The 18,159-nt window shown below is 35.3% G+C and overlaps 1 non-coding gene across 1 annotated transcript; it reads right to left on the reverse strand.

The window, feature by feature from the left end:
* Positions 1–9,527: 9,527 nt before the first annotated feature.
* On the reverse strand, positions 9,528–9,634 carry LOC117917172. The gene has a single exon (XR_004651638.1). It is a non-coding gene; the product is annotated as a small nucleolar RNA R71 (small nucleolar RNA).
* Between the last annotated feature and the right edge of the window lie 8,525 nt (positions 9,635–18,159).

Here is an 18,159-nt window from a genome sequence, read left to right on the forward strand (position 1 = left end):
CATGTCGAAGCATATTTTGATCACTCTGTTTTGCGACAGCAACCTGAGTTGGGGGATTCATATCGCCTACTTGAGAGGTACCATCTTGTACCCTTTATGACGCCGCCACAGTTCTTTTATCCTCGAGTAGCTTTAGACTTTTACCAGTTTACGACTACTCATGGCGTCCCGGTACCCGCCTCGATCCTTTTTACCATTGATGGACTCCTGGGTATTTTGGGGGCTAGACAGATTGCCGAGGCTTTCCATATCCCTTATGCACCAGCAGATCTAGCTGCATTTCGACGATGGGCCCCACTTTCTGAGTGGGACATGGTTCGTATACTATCTCGAGGGACATCTTCAGACAGGATCATTATGAGGAAGGAGCTTCCCCTTGGGATGCTCCTAGTTGATGTGGTGCTTCGCACCAATCTTTTTCCTCTTCAGCATAGAGTGCAGAGGCCAGGTGTGATTACTACTCAAAAAGTGCTATTTTGTAGCTTTTAATTAACTCTTTTAAACACTCTTGAGTAGTAATTATTACCTTTTAACTCAATTGGCATGTTAAGGACCCTTGCAATCGTTTCTAATCGAATTGTGTTAAGTTTTGGTGTTTTTGATAGCTTTTAGCTACACCAAAGCAATCCAAGAATCAGGGAGAGCTGTATATAGTTCATGGCAAAGATTTTGGAAGCTCAAATTCATGAAGAACCAAGCTTTGGAGCTCCATAGCCCTTTGCCAAAGTCGTTCAAAGTATGCAAGGAAAGAACAATGGAGAGAGGAAAAACAGAGTGAAGAAAATAGAGGACAGCAGTTGCAGTCTTCTTTCACACTTTTGGAGCACTTCCCGAAGTTCATTTTCTACATGCTCTATACCATTTCAAATCTCAGGAAGTCAAGAATCCAACGCTTTAAACGGTGTACGAATTGGAGCTGAAATGAGGAAGATATGGCCTTTTCAAGACAACTGCATCCAGCTGAAGGACAAATTCGCATCTTGCGAATTTGGAACTCCAACGTGTGAAATTAAAGCCTACCTTGCAAAATGGAAATGGAATACAACCGCACAGTCACAAAGAATCCCAACTTGCGAAAGTGATTTTGCAACTTGCGAACTTGGAGCTCAACGTGCGAAAATGGATTCCAAGTTGTGAAATCAACTTGCGAGATTTTCGCAAGTCACCATGCAACGTGCGAAATCTACATGCGAATTGGGATATTTGTGCACTGACTCTTAGATATTTTCTTCAGACATTTTTGTATAAATTTCCATTCTTCTCCTTGTAATCCACCAACCATAAGATTTCTTTGCTAGGAAGGTTGGAAAAACTTCTCTATATATATTTCCTTGCATCCATTGTAAAAAGAGATCGATGATATAGATATATAAATATATAGAATCGATGAACAGAGCACTTACTCTGTTTTTCCTACATATTTTTGTTTTCTCGTTAGTTTTCTTTATAGCCAATCAAACTCTGAGGATTTTTCCTTAGAGGATGAGAGGCTAGGCTCTTTGTCTCTTGGAGTGAAGAAAGCCGGGTAAGTTTCCTCATGCATAAATTGAAAGTTTTGTTGTTTTAGTTTTTAATGAAGAGAAAGTGTGACCCGTTAATGGTTTTTATCTTTTTAGTTAACTTAAAACTCCTTTTAATCACCTGGGCCAACACTTGGTTAGGCAAGTGATCTCCGTCCATGGAGATGCACTGGTTTACCTCTTGCGAGCTTTTGGGAGATGGTTTAAAGGTAGGATTTTCTAGAATAGCCAACACTTGGTAAGCTTTTGGACTCTAAGGAGGCATCCATTAGTTATCTCTTGTGAGTTTGTGAAAGGAAATCCAAGGTTAAAGATCACCTTGAATGGAAAATGCTAGGTGAGAGGCACGAGCCATTGCAAGTTGCATCAGTGAGAGGGAATTAATGTTTGAACCCATTAAGGGGAAGCATCTATACCACACCGGTTAGAGAATTAACTATATGTTAATTCTCTAATGCGAGGAAAAGAATCAAGTGACCAGAACTCTCCTTTTTGTATGAGGAATCTGAGCCTAGTGATATGAAACTCCAAGAAACACTTCTCTTTGTAATTAAAATCAGTTACTATTATTTTTGGTTAGCTTAAAACCAATCTTTGTTCAAACGTCTTTATGTTTTCTTTTAAAGCTAACCTTGAAATGAAAAGGCACCAATTCATCTTTGAATTAATATCAATTGCGAAGTGAAAACCCATCTCTGCGGACAATCCTAGAGCCACTATACTATGCTAGCTAAATGCTACCCCGGTATATGGTGAAATAGGTTTATAAATTTTGTTGATTACTCTCATATGAGAATTGAGATTAAAGCACATCAATTGAGTTGAATCAATTGGAACACCAATCGGGCACGAATCAAGGTGCCATTCTAGAGGTGTTATTTCGTATCTCTGAGGGCTACTACTTTGGCCCCCATCATTTGATTATGGCTTCCCTCCTCCATTTTGAGGAGAAGGTGCATAAAAGGCGTCTTACGAGGGCAGACACCATTTTTTTACTTTTCCCTCGGCTGCTATGCCATGTTCTGGCACATATGGGTTTCCCTGCAGACCCTTATTCTGAGCCCCGCCGCCATTGTCGAGAGAGCTTCTCTCTTGACCAATGGAATCACGTATTGTTCCATCATCATTCCCCAGAACTTCCCGATCCAAGGGAAGTTCCTCCACAACCCTTACCATCTATATTTGCTCCATCCACTTTAGCTCCCTCGGAGCCCGTACCAGAGGCAGCATCGTCTGATGCCCCACCTGCTGTTCCTTCTACCTCAGAGCCGCCCATTACTATCCCTGGTGTAGAGTATCATGACTTGCTCGCTTCTTTCCATACTCTGACCACTACTCAGACGGCCATTATGGAGCGGATGGACCACTTCCAGCTTCGGCAAGACCAACAGACTCTCATTCTCCGTGAGATTCAACAGCACCTCGGTCTTTTGCCACCAGCTCCACCTGTTGCTCCTATGCCCTCAGAGCCTTCTACTCCAGCTGATGATTTTGCTCCAGCTGATGATGCTACACCTGTAGCGGTACTTTCCACAATTGCAGCGGAGGACCCCTCCTATCCACTAGAGGAGCCTACTACTTGATCATACGATCACTCCTCTCCCTTTTTTATTTGTATCTATATTCTATGTTTTTGGATGTGTTATATATTTTGTACTACTTTTATATTGGGATTGGATGTATTATATGTTTATCTTGTATAGTGTACTCTCTCAGTTTATATAGACATCTTCATTTTTGTGTTTATTAGCTATTCCTTTTTATTTCCTCTACTCATCACTCTTATGATTTCTTTTTCTTTTGCAACATGTGGTTTCTCTTGTCCATTCAGAGTCCCTTCCTATCAGGAGGTATCACTTCCTCCCTTTTATTATCACTTGCTTTTGGAACATTGGGGACAATGTTCATCTTTGTTGGGGGGAGAGTTGAGGAAGTAATTTGTTGGATTTTTGGTTAGGTTATTTTGCTAACAAATTTTTGAAAACTCTCTTTGTTTCTCAAAGATAAATTCTCAAAAGTAAATGGGAGAAATTAAATTCTTATTTTATTGCCATAGTCTCAGAGTTTGTATTATGCTTATTAAAGTTGATAAATTGTTGAAGCTCCTTTTGATTTCAATCTTAAGTCTTCCACTCTAATCTTTTCACACACTGAACACATTAGATTCCAGTTATAAGATGGAAAACTTTCTCACCCCCTAAACTTAGGAAATTTTCGACTTGGTGCCTTTGACCTCATTCTATTAGTGTTGGGACACCTTATAAAAGGCCAATGTGTCTTATGAAAATTTTTTTTTGCTTCACTTGCTTTGAAACCCGAGCAAGGTCTGAGGGGTATATGGTGAAAATCTTTGAAGCCTGGTGCCGTGAGCCTTTATTGGTTGGGAGTCACCGACCTCACTGCTCATTACATGGGTGGATGGGTGGAGTTTAAAAAAAAGAAAAAAAAAGAAAAAAAGAAAAAAGAAAAAGAAGAGGTGCGTTCTTAGCCTTTTATATGGGGGTTAGTGTTGCTAAAGTTAGAGAAAAACCTTAGTTGGGGGGAGAATATAGTTTGACATACTATAACTGGAAACTAAGCACCTTAACACTTAGAATTTTTGTGGAAGATTAAGAGTTGGTCCTTTGGGAGTGGAAATTATTTTGATACTCGAATTTGCATAATGCCCGCTCTTTGCATGTTGTGATAGGTAAGTTATTTGATGACTCTTGTTGATGATTGAGTTTTATATCCTTGACTTGCCATGTGAGAGTTTGATCCAATCATGCCACTTGATTATTTTTTGGAGTGATCATCATGATTTTGTAAAGTATTATATTATCTATTTTTCTTTATTTTTCTCTCCTTCATTGCTCAGGGACTAGCAATGTGTCAGTTGGGGGGAGTGATTACTACCCAAAAAGTGCTATTTTGCGCCTTTAATTCATTATGTTTTAAGCACTTTTGTGTAGTAGTTCTCCATTTTTATTCCAATTGGCATGTTAAGGACCTAGCAATGACTTCTAATCATATTTGTGGCTAGTTTTAGTGTTTTGACAGCTTTTTGGATCATTAAGACAAGCCAAGTAAAGGAGAGAAGCAAAGAGGAAAATAGAGTGAAGAAAATAGAGGACAGTAGTTGCAGTCTTCCTTCACACTTTTGGAGCACTTCTTGAAGTCCATTTTATACATGCTATATACCATTTCAAATCTCAGGAAGTCAAGAATCCAACGCTTTAAACCGTGTATGATTTGGAGCTGAAATGAGGAAGATATGGCCTTCGGAATAATTTCGCACCAGCAGCCCATGCAAGTGCGAAATTCGCACCAGCCCATGCGTCTTTGGTGCGAAATCTCCTCTGTTCTGCTGACTCCACATGAGATCTTTTCTTTTGTATTTTTTGATGTAAATTCCTTTCTTATCCCTGTAATTAGCCAATCACAGGCTTTGCTTTGTAAAGACTATAAGAGGGGTGGAAATCATCTCTCGAAACACACTAACATATTGTATATTTTACACTTAGTGAAATACAGAGATCTCTTTGCTTTCCTTTTCTCTCTACTATTTTCTTTTTCTTGGAAGCCGAACAACCTCTGAGGATGTTTTCCCAGAGGATGAGAGGCTAAACCTTTGGTTTCTTGGAGTGAAGGAAGCTAGGTGAAAAGTCCAGATGCAAAAGTGGAAAACTCTCGTGCATTAAATATAGGTAGTTGGAGTTCATAAATGCCTTTTAAATCTAAAGTTTTGCTTTAAATCCCTTAGAATCACTTTGAATGGCCAATACATGATAAGCTTTAGGTCTCTGTGGATGCTTATTGCTAGATTTACATCAGACCATTAGTTATCATGTACGAGCCATTGGAAAGTGGCTCAAGGTGAAGACCCATAGTGTCTAAAGCCATTAATGGAACTTGACTACCATTTCTATTGACTTTTTATGGATTAAATCTTCATTGTTAAACCTATACTGGTTCAGGAAACAACCATCCTTTATGTTGTTGTCCCCAATACGAGGAGAAAAATCCGGAATTTCCCACTTTGCATTTTGAACTTGATCCTAGCAACCTTTAGCTCCGGGAGACTTTCTTTCTTCCATTTTTACCTAGTTCTATGTTAGTTTAGTTCCAAGCACCACTTTCAAAACAAATTTTATTTTCTTTTAAATTTTAAGTTTTTGACAAAGGAAATCATCAGATTCAATTTGTAATCTTGGGTCTATCACTGGTAGAGTGAAAACCCATCCCAGAGTTCGACCCTAGAGCTGCTATACTATAGTAGCTTTGCTACGCTAGTATGAGGTCATAGGTTTTATAAATATTTTTTATTAAAATACCTAATTGGGCACGAATCAAGGCTCTAATTAATCAATTAGTTCAATCCAAATATGCCACTCACTTATCCCTGTGCAACCTAACGTAATTACCAAAACGCCCTTATGCACAAAAGTGAACTAAAAACCCATCCAACCCTCATAAACCGTGCCATCAAGGAATAGGAGCTTAGATCGGGGACTACTAGAACCCATAGGAGTAATGGCTCCCTCATAATCAAATTCTAGAATTGACTCAACATCCCACTACAGAGAGTTAACTACACTCCAGTACCCTATGTAAATTGTAATGAGACACCATGTGCTCAGGTTCATGACTTACTATCCACGGCATGCAAACTCCTAATGAACTAATGTCCGTAATCTAATAAGGTAGTGTTATAACCTATCAAGATTACCTTTCAAATCCTTGAGTTAGAAATCCTACTTATTATGTGATCAATTGACATACTCTAGCTCCAAGAAGCATATGCCAAACTCCATTAAAGAAATTACTATGGCCACAGATTTCATGATCACATGTCCTTTGGATCACCTAAGGGGACACACTGTCTCAATCCTATGAGATATAATGGTGCCTCTATCGAGAATACTTATTGCCACCAAGCTCCATCAACAACAACCCAATCCATATATGATAAATGACCATTTTAGGGTCTTACCCATAGGTCAAAGCCTCTTATTGATTTTGGCATAGGCTTAATATCCTCTCCTTAAGATTGAGAGTCCATGTAGTATATTAGTTTGGTAAATCATGACAATTGATAGCCTTGCATCAAGATTCACCATAGGCCCTGTCCAGTGTGTATCACATACACTAGTACACTCACCATAGGAAACCCATCCTGACAACCAAGACAAGTCATCCCTTCAATTAGGAAGTAGTGCATTACAATCTCAACTGGATTGCCTAATCCATGAACCAACTGTGGTCAACTTACCTACATATAGGGAACCCATGACTTGTATCTTCTATGCAACTCCTAATGTACTTAAGTCATGTACAATGTAAGAGAAATGGGCTAAATACTAAAATCATTATCAATATACCAAGGGGGTGACAAGAGGATAGTTAAGTCTAACTTTGTTATATCATGTCTTACTTTTTGGGGCTCAATCCCAACAAAGAGTTGTATCAATTTTACCCATTTTAAAACTATTTTCTAAGAGAAATTTGCTCAATCTTTCATACCATGCTCTAGGTCCTTGTTTCAAACCATAAAGTGCCTTTTTAAGTTTAAAAACATGGTTAGAAAAATTAAAACTTTCAAAGTCGGGTGGTTGTTCTACATACACCTCATCATTTATAAAGTCATTTAAAAATGCACTTTTCATATCATTTGATATAAAACAAAGTCTTTAAAACATGTAAAGGCAAGTAGCATCATAATGGCTTCCAACCTAGCTACGGGGGCAAAGGTTTATCCATGATCTATCTCTTCTTCTTGATTAAAACCTTAGGCTACTAACCTTGTTTTGTTTCTAACAATTATGCCATTTTCATCCATTTTATTTCTAAAGACCAATCTAGTTCCAATAACACTTTGATTTGAAGGTCTTGGTACTAATTCTCATACTTCACTTCTTTCAAATTGATTTAACTCTTCTTGTATAGCAATCATCCAATTTTCATCATCTAAAGCATCATTTATATTTTAAGGTTCAATTTGAGAAATAAAAGCTAGATTATTGCAAATGTTTCTAAGAGAGGACTAGTTTTTACCCCACTAGATGGATTACTTATGATTTGATCTTTGATAAGTCGATTTAAAGCGACTTATTATCTATGATTTAACTTGATATTTCATTAGTTTAAGAGTAATTTTATCTCAACAATCATTATTTTTATTGTTTTAGGTCTCAAATAGCCAAGAGTATGAAAATGGAGTAATACAAGGCAAAATTGGAAGAAAAATATGAAGTTCAGCGAAAATGTGAGAACCATCATGACGGGAGCTCTCAAGTGCCACGACGGCCTCTTACATGATAATTTGCATAACTTACCCAAGAGGAAAGCACCACGACGGGAGGAACTTGTCTTTTGTGGCACCCAAAGGAATTTCAGAAATCCTTAGGACCCGAGACTAAAGCATTGCGGTGGGAGGCATTGAGCGCTGCAACCCGATATTTAAATTTTGATAATTATTCATTCTTATCTCATTCTGTTCATATTCGAATTAGGTGGGACGTTAGTTTACGATACCAAGTCTATAATATAGACGAAAGTAGGGTTTATTATTTAGGGGATCTTAGAGACCTGGGAGAAAGAGGAGCTTAGAGAACAAAAAGGGGATTTGTAGATTTCCTTCTATTTTTCTGTTTTATTATTCCCTTTTCTTTATGATTGTAATCCAGGATGTTTGTTTTTCATCTTGACATGAACTAATTTCCTTTGTCTAGGGTTGAGATGTAGCTCAATCACAATTTATGTTTTTAATTAGTTTAATTTAATTCTCTGTTTTACATCAATTTATTTGTGTATCTATTCTCCGCTTAATGCTCTCAATTCTTAAGAGCCTAAGTTTTGATTGATTTTTTAGATTGATAACAAGAGTTAGAATCTAAATTAGATCCATAGAATAGATTACGTTAGAATGAATGAATGGTAGAGATACATTACCATGTTCTAAGAGATTAATAGTTAAATCTATAATAATTCCATAGATCTTAATTACTCCTTTAGACTTAAATTCACTTAGAGATATGTTGGGTTAGTAATTTAAGGAGCAATCTGATATATTTCGAGAGAAAATATTGGTTGGCTTAGGGAATTAAATCTCCAAATAAAATATAACAGAAATTAGGTTAAGCAATCAATTGCATGAAAGTGATTGTAGTGAAGTCAAAAGCCCTAGATCATTTAAATCATAAGAGTTTGAATTTATTTTCTTTAATTATTTAATTTGTTTTCTTCTTCAACTTTAAAAATTCAGTTGATCAAATAGCAGTGGGAATAATAAATTTTAGTAATTGGTAGCATAGTTCTTATGGGTTTGATATCCGCACTTAGGTATAATTATATGACTTGAACGGTTTGTATGCTTGCGAACCGTTATAACAAGTTTTTGGCCCCGTTACCAGGGACTATTTGATACTAATATTAATACCAATTATTTCTTTGCTAATTTGATTTATTTTCTTTTTATTCATACTCACTTGTTTTTCTCTTTTTAGGTTTTCTTAGTGTATGAGACGTACAAGGAGTTTGGACTTAGTACCAATCAACCTTGATATCAACAAAACACTATGAAAACTAAATCAGAAACACAAGCAACAAGTAATTCAAGAGGTTCCTGCAATGGGGGAAGAGAATCATGGTGATAATGGAGTCCTAAACAGGGCCCTCAAGGATTATTCTGTCCCTAATGTGGGTGTCTTAAGCATTCGATGGCCACCCATCCAAGCTAACAATTTTGAGATCAAATTAGCAATTATTCAAATGATTCAATCTTTGGTTCGATTTGGAGGATTGGCCAATGATGATCCTAATCTACATATTGCAATTTTTTTAGAAATTTGTGATACCTTCAAGCATAATGGTGTGATCGATGATGCAATAAGACTTTGATTGTTTCCATTCTATCTAAATAACAAGGCTAAGGCATGGTTAATTTCATTACCTCTAGGGACAATCGCTACATGGGATGGACTGGTTAACACTTTTCTTGCTAAATACTTTCCACCGAAAAAATCTCCAAGGATGAGGAATGATATAACTAACTTTTTATAGCAAGATCAAGAGTCTCTTTATGAAGCTTGGGAAAGGTTCAAAGATCTTTTAAGAAAGTACCCACACCATGGCTTACCAATGTGGATGCAAGTGCAAACGTTCTACAATAGTTTGCATCCTAATACTCAAACCATGGTGGATGCAACAAGCGGAGGAGTTTTTTTAATAAGACATCGGAGGAGGGATATCAGCTTATAGAAGTGATGGCTAGCAACAATTTCTTGAAGTCTACGGATAAAAATGCACAAAAGAGGATAGTCGAGGTTCATGATATTGATGCTTTTAATAATTTGGTTGCTAAAGTTGAAATTTTCAATAATAATTTTAAGAAGATGAATGTTGCTGCTGTTTCTAATTTAGTTTATGAAAATTGTGCAGGTAATCATCCTAGCTTGGAGTGTCAATTTGGAGGCCTATATGAAGCAAATTCATCCGAACAAGTGAACTATATGTCCAATAATCAACGTCAATACAATCCCAACTCCAACTATTTCAACCAAGGGTGGAGGAATCATCTGAACTTCTCATAGAGTAACAACACTCATGTGCAAAAACCACCCTCTGGTTTCCAATCTCAAGAGAATAAGCCAAACTTGGAAGAGTTTTCACCCAATTTATGCAAAAGACTAACAATTTTATTGATAATACTAAGGCAAATTTTAGGAACCAAGGTGCAAGTATTCACAACCTTGAGCATCAAGTGGGGGTATTTCTAATTTATTGACGGAGATAACTCAAGGAACACTTCCTAGTATCTCAGAGACAAATCCTAAGAAGCTTGTAAATGCCATAACTCTTAGAAGTGGGAAGGAGTTAGAACAATCAAAGGAGGCCGAGCAACAAGCAAATAAGGAAGATTCTTCGGTTCCTAAGGAACAAGTTGCTTCCACTCCTATACAACCATCTACTCTAAAACCATCATCTAATGCCATCCCTTTTCCTTAAAGGCTGAAAAAGCAAAATTTAGATAAGCAATTTTATAAATTTATTGATATTTTTAAGAGCTTACATATCAATCTTCCTTTTGTAGATATGTTGGAGCAAATACCAAAATATGCTAAATTCTTAAAGGAGATGTTATCAAATAAGAGGAAATTAGTGGACAATTAGAAGGTGATGCTCATTGAAGAGTGTAGCGCCATTCTTCAAAGGAAGCTTCCTCCTAAGCTAAAAGATCCAAGGAGTTTCACTATACCTTGCACCATTGGTGATTTTGATTTTGATAAAGTTTTATGTGATCTTGGTGCAAGTGTTAATTTGATGCCTCTTTCTATTTTCAGGAAACTTGAAATAGGGGAAGTGAAGCCTACTACAGTATGTTTGCAGTTTGCGGATAGATCTATCAAACATCCAAGAGGCATTATTGAGGATGTTTTGGTAAAAGTGGATAAGTTTATATTTTTGGCTGATTTTATTGTATTAGATATGAAAGAAGATTGGGAAGTTCCACTTATATTAGGAAGACCCTTTCTTGCTATAGGTAGAAATCTTATAGATGTTCATCAAGGTAAGTTGATTTCAAGGGTTCAAGATGAACAAGTTATGTTTAATGTTTTTGAGGCTATGAAATTTCCATCTAATGTTGATGCCTGCTTTGCAATTAGTGTTTTGGATAGGGTGGTAGCTAAAACTTTTCCTACTTCACCTTTAGAAAATTGTATAATGAATGGTAGAACTTTAGGAACTCTTTGTGGTGATGATGATATAATTCAATGTGTTAATAATCTTGATGCATTGCCAATTTATGAGTTTCCAAAAAAGTTAAAATTTGAGGGATTAAAGGCCATTCATGTTAACAATCATACATTAAAGAAGGAGCCTCCTAAACTTGAACTTAAAGTATTACCATCTCATCTCAAGTATGCCTTCTTAGATGATTCTAGCTCTTATCCTGTTATTATTAACTCTTCTTTGAATAATTTAGAGGAGGAAAAACTATTAAGAGTTTTGAGGGAGCATAGGAAAGCTATTGGATGGACTATTTATGACATCAAGGGAATCAACCCATTGATTTCTATGCATAAGATCCTATTTGAAGAAAGTTACAAGCCAACAATTCAACCACAATGAAGATTAAATCCATCTATGCAAGAAGTAGTTAAGAAAGAGGTTGTGAAGCTTTTGGATGCAGGTATAATTTATCCAATCTTGAATAGTACATGGGTAAGTCAAGTTCAAGTATTTCCTAAGAAGGGAGGTATAATTATTGTGAAGAATGATAATAACGAACTTATCCCCATAAGAACAGTAACTGGTTAGAGAGTTTGTATTGATTACTGGAAGCTTAATGATGCCACAAGAAAGGATCACTTTCCTTTACCCTTCATTGACCAAATGGTGGAGAGACTTTCCGCTCATGATTATTATTGTTTTCTAGATGGATATTCAGGATACAATCAAATCCCCATAGCATCGGAAGATCAAGAGAAGACCACTTTTACATGCCCATATGGCACTTTTGCTTACCGACGAATGTCATTCAATTTATGCAATGCTCCGGCCACTTTTCAATGTTGCATGATGTCCATTTTCTTTGATATGATTGAAAAATGCATTGAAGTGTTTATGGATGATTTTTTTTGTTTTTGGTTATTCTTTTGATGATTGCCTTTCTAATCTTTCTTTGGTTTTACAGTGATGTGTTGACACAAACTTGGTTTTAAATTGGGAAAAATGCCATTTTATGGTGAGAGAAGGTATTGTGTTGGGACATCGAATTTATCTAAAAGTAATTGAGGTGGATCATGCCAAGATAGATGTGATTGAGAAGCTGCCATCACCTACAAATGTTAAGGGAGTTGGAAGTTTTCTTAGTCATGCAAGATTTTATAGAAGATTCATTAAGGACTTTTCAAAAATTTCTAAACCTCTTTGTGATTTATTGGCTAAGGATGCAGTTTTTTATTTTTCTAAAGAATGTTTAAATGCTTTTGAAACTCTTAACTCTAAACTAATATCTTCTCCTGTTACCGTTGCACCTGATTGGGAATTGCCTTTTAAATTGATGTGTGATGCTAGTGACTTTGCTATAAGTGATGTTTTAGGGCAGCGGAAAGGTAAAAATTTTCACGTGATTTATTATGCTAGTAAGGTTTTAAGAGAGGCTCAAGTAAATTATGCAACTACTGAAAAAGAACTTTTAGTAGTTGTTTATGCTTTTGACAAATTTCGGTCTTATTTGATAGGTTCTAAGGTGATTGTCTATACCGACCATTCAGCTTTGAGGTATTTGTTTTCTAAGAAAAATGCAAATCCAAGGCTAGTTCATTGGATCTTGCTGCTACAAGAATTTGACTTGGAAATCAAAGACAAGAAAGGAACCAAGAATTTAGTTGCAGATCATCTTTCTCGGATGAATCATATGGAGCCTAATGAAGGAGTTGATGATGATATTAATGAATGATTTCCTTATGAGCGGCTTTTTTTTCAGTTGAACAAGTGCCATGGTATGCAGACATTATTAACTATTTGGCTAGGAAGATTTTGCCTCCCGAGCTTACTTATCAAAAAAGGAAAAAGTTTTTCTCAGATCTCAAGTACTATATATGGGATGATCATTTCTTATATAACCATGTGCCGATCAAATAATTAGGAGACGTGTGCCAAAAGAGGAGATGGAGAGTATTCTACATCATTGTCATTCCCATGAATTTGAAGGACATTTTAGACCTACTAAAAACGCATCCAAAGTCTTGTAATCAGGATTTTATTGGCCTTCTCTTTTTAATGATTCATTTAATTTTGTTGCCAACTGTGATAGATGTCAAAGGATTAGGAATATATCTAGGAAAAATGAGATGCCTCTAACAAAAATTTTAGAAATAGAATTGTTTGATGTATGGGGTATTGATTTTATGGGTACTTTTCCATCCTCTTATGCTAATCATTTTATTTCGATTGTTGTAGATTAGATTTCCAAATAGGTTGAAGCTGAGGTGCTACAGACCAATGATGTTAGGGTGGTAGTTAAATTTCTTAAGAAAAACATTTTAGCAAGATTTGGTACACCAAGAGCTATCATAAGAGATGGGGGATCTCATTTTTGTAACAATCAATTTGAGTCACTATTGGGTAAATATGGAGTAACACATCGTATAGCTGCTCCTTATCATCCGCAAACAAGTGGTCAAGTTGAGGTATCTAATCGTGAGCTCAAATGAATTCTAGAGAAAATAGTTAATTCTTCTAGGAGAGATTGGTTAAGTAAGTTGGATGATGCTTTATGGGCTTATAGAACGACATTCAAGACACCTATTGAGATGTCTCCATATCAATTGGTTTATGGCAAATCATTTCATCTTCCGGTTGAGTTGGAGCATAAATCATTTTAGGCTGTTAAACTTTTGAATTTTGACTTACGAACTACAGGGGAGAAGAGATTGTTACAATTAAATGAGATGGAAGAGTTCTGTAATAATGCTTATGAGAATGCTAAGATTTATAAGGATAAGGCAAAAAGATGGCATGATAAGCATTTTTAGAAGCGTGCATTTAAAGTTAGTCAACAAGTTATTCTTTTCAACTCATGTCTCAAGCTTTTTCAGGTAAATTAAGATCGCGATGGTCTGGTCTGTTCATAGTTAACAAGGTTTTACCATAAGGAGCAATAGAAGTTCATTATCCATCAAAGAGAACTTTTACAATGAACGGGTAACGATTGAAGCACTATTTGGGAGAAAATTTTAGCACCGAAAGGGTGTCTATTGTACTTTTAACTCCGAAGTAGAAGAGTGGAGAAAGTCTAGCTAACGGCTTAAATTTTAGAACTTTTTGGGAGGCAACCAGGTTTATTTTGAGCCATTTTTATTTTCAAATTTTCAATTATTTTAGTTGTTAGGATTTTTATTAATTTTGTTTTTATTTTGTTTCAAAGTTAATTTAGTTAGTGAATTTTTAAAGTTAATTGTTTGGTAGTTTAGGATTAATTTTTATTTTTATTTTTAACTATTGTTCCTTTATTTTCAAGAAAAAAAAAAGGCTTTTTACATACCCAGTGAAAAGTGTCGCGGTGGGAGGCATTGAGTCCCGCGACTGACGTTGCTCATAAGAAGACCTGAGACTAAACCGCTGCAGTAGATAAGGCTTTGCATTGTAGTGGTCACCCCCAATTGAATTTCTCTTGTAAAAATTAGGGCTTTGCACCGCGGCGGAAAGACTTGAATGTCGTTGCGCGATAAGTAAGTAGGTGTTTTAAAAGACCATCTTCCTTCATTTTTCACGAATAGCTTTTCTCATATTCTCTCCACTTTCATTCCATCTTTCAATCCTAATCATATTTAAATTTTGAATTCTTTGTTTTCTTTTGGGATTACTCACGGGTTTTGGAGATTTGGCAAGATTGAAGCTTCATTTGGTGTAATTTTGGAAGGAAAATCGTAGATCCAGTCCGTCTTCTTGATTGGTCGTGATTTGGGGTGATTGTTTCTGCCTTTTTGCTACAATTTGGACACTACTAAATGAGAAAGGAGCGATTTTTTGATTTGTCCCAAAAACTCATCAAAAAGGGAGTTTTTCTTTTCCTTAATTTTTCCTTACTTTATTTTCTTTTATTCATTGAGGGCAATGAAAGTAATTAAGTTTAGGGATAACGATTAATTTCTTTTGGGTTTAGCTAAGTTCAGTTAAAAATGTTTTCGATACTTCTTGATTTTTGAGCATTATTTTCTTAGAGTTGATTCATATAGTCGATGATAATATATTGATTATGATGATGCATGGTTGTTGAGATGGAATTTGATATTACTTATATTTTGAAGATAATTTGGATGTTTGTTTTGTTTGGATTTGAGATTCGATGTTGGTCTAGTATGGTGATTTTGATAATGATCTTGTTTTGCTTGCTTAGAGACATTTTATTTAGACAATTATGGATGACTAGAAATCAACAAATTTTAGAACTTGGTTGATTGTTACACAAGGTGAAATCATAGATTTTTATGTTACTTAGGACATGATTTAGGCCATTTTTGGATTGTTTGAGCTTTTCTTACCTTACCCAGAATATTTTATCCACTAGTTACCTATTTGAGCCCTTTTATATAATGCTAGCCTTATTTTTCTTTCTTTAAACCTATCTTCCTACCTATTTTAAGCCTAAACACTTATCCTTACCCTTGATGAGAACATTTACATGTTTGTTATTTATTTTGTTTGAGAGCAAAAATATCTTATTAAAGAAATGATGAAAATGTGTATTGTTAACCCTAGCTATAATAGAGAAATAAGTTTGGGGGTTTTGAAGGATTAAAGGAAGAAAAAAAATGGCATTAGTGGTGAAAAGTATAAAAAGTTTCAACAAGATAGGAAGTGATGTTAGTATTAAAAGCTCTTGAGTCTATCATATTTTGCTCAATTGTGAGTGTTCTCATTCTTTGAATTTATCCTTTCCATTCTTTGTGAGCCAACACCTTAGCCTAACATTACAAGCTTATTAAAGACCTTTTGATCTGAGGTAACATGATGAGTCTACATTAGTGGAGAGTAACAAGAAAGCCAAGCCTATGAGATTTGATATCATACATTACTTTTTAGAGGTCGACTTTGTCTATAATTGTTTTTATAAAATTATCCAGGTAGTAGAATTGATTGTTTGAAAGGTTGCTTACTTGGATTTTCAGAAGATTGAAGGTTTGAATTGAATGAATGTTTAAGTGACCTTCTAATTTTGTAATGTTCGATAGATTCTTCATGACTTTGTGTTATTAGTAATTTTTGAGACAATATTATAAATTAAACTTGACGAATGAATTTGATTCTGGAAGTTTGAGAAGTTTTGAGTCTTGATTTAGTTTGTGATTTAATTGTTTTTAGGATAGTTTTAGGTTAGATTTTATTTTGTTTTAGCTCGAGGACTAGCAAAATGTTAAGTTTGGCAGAATTTGATAAGTCGATTTAGAGCAACTTATTATCTATGGTTTAACTTGATATTTCATTAGTTTAAGAGTAATTTATCTCAACAATCATTATTTTTATTGTTTTAGGTCTCAAATAACCAAGAGTACAAAAAAGGAGCAATACGAGGCAAAATTGGAAGAAAAATATGAAATTCAGTGAAAATGTGAGAACTGCCATGGCAGGAGCTCTCAAGTGCCGCAACAGCCTCTTACGTGACAATTTGTATAACTTACCTGAGAGGAAAGTGTCGTAATGGGAGGAACTTGTCCGTCGTGGTGCCCAAAGGAATTTCAAAAATCCTCAGGACCCAATACTAAAGCGTTGCGGCAGGAGGCATTGAGTGTTGCAACCCGATATTTAAAATTTGAAAATTATTCGTTCATTCTTATCTCATTCTGTTCAGATTTGAATTAGGTGGAACATTAGTTTACGATACCAGGTCTATAAATAGACGGAAGTAAGGTTTATTTAGGAGATCTTAGAGACCTGGGAGAGGGAGAAGCTTAGAGAACAAGAAGGGGATTTGCAGATTTTCTTCTATTTTTCTGGTTGATTCTTCTCTTTTCTTTATGATTGTAATTCAGGATGTTTGTTCTTCATCTTGACATGAACTAATTTCCTTTGTCTAGGGCTAAGATACAACTCAATCACAATTTATGTTTTTGATTAGTTTAATTTAATTCTATGTTTTACATCAATTTATTTGTGTATCTATTCTGCGCTTAATGCTCTCAATTCTTAAGGGCCCAAGTTTTGACTCATTTTATGATTTAGGTTGATAACGAGAGTTATAATCTAAATTAGATCCATAGAATAAATTACGTTAGAATGATTGAATAGTAGAGATACATTACCATATTTTAAGAGATTAATAGTTAAATCTATAATAATTCCATAGATCTTAATTACTCATTTAGACTTAAATTCACATAAAGATATGCTAGGTTAGTAATTTAAGAAGCAATCTGATATATCTCGAGAGAAAATATTGGTTGGCTTTGGGAATTAAATCTCTAAATAAGACATAACAGAAATTAGGTTAAGCAATCAATTGCATGAAAGTGTTTGTAGTGAAGTCAAAAGCCCTAGATTGTTTAAATCATAAGAGTTTGAATTTATTTTCTTTAATTGTTTAATTTGCTTTCTTCTACAACTTTAAAAATTTAGTTAATCAAATAGCAGTGGGAATAATAAATTTCAGTAATTAGTAGCATAGTCCTTGTGGGTTCGATTTCCATACTTAGGTACAATTATATTACTTAAATGATTCGTGTACTTGAGAACCATCACAACAATCTTATGGGTGATCGATGACAAACTTCCATTCTTTAGGATGGTCTTGGCTTGATTCACCTTGCACTTATTAAGGAGAGGGTAGTGCTAATGGTGACCTTTCTTCCTTAGGATCCACTTCATTCTCTTCTTGTTGTCTTCCATCTTCAATTTGAAATCTTTCCATGTAGGTCTCCAAACTTAAATCATCATCAACACTCTCTTTCTTAGAGAGAAGTGTTAGATTCATAAAAAAAAATAACATAGATGGACTCCTCTACAACCATGGTTCTTTTGGTGAAAACTCTAAAAGCTTTACTTGAAGTTGAGTAACCAAGGAAAATTCCAACATTTGATTTTCCATCAAAAATTTCAAGAATGTCTTTGGTGTTTTATATAAAACATTTGCATCCAAAGACTCTGAAATAACTAT

This window comes from Vitis riparia, chromosome 6, assembly GCF_004353265.1.
Source record: "Vitis riparia cultivar Riparia Gloire de Montpellier isolate 1030 chromosome 6, EGFV_Vit.rip_1.0, whole genome shotgun sequence".
NCBI lineage: Eukaryota > Viridiplantae > Streptophyta > Magnoliopsida > Vitales > Vitaceae > Vitis > Vitis riparia.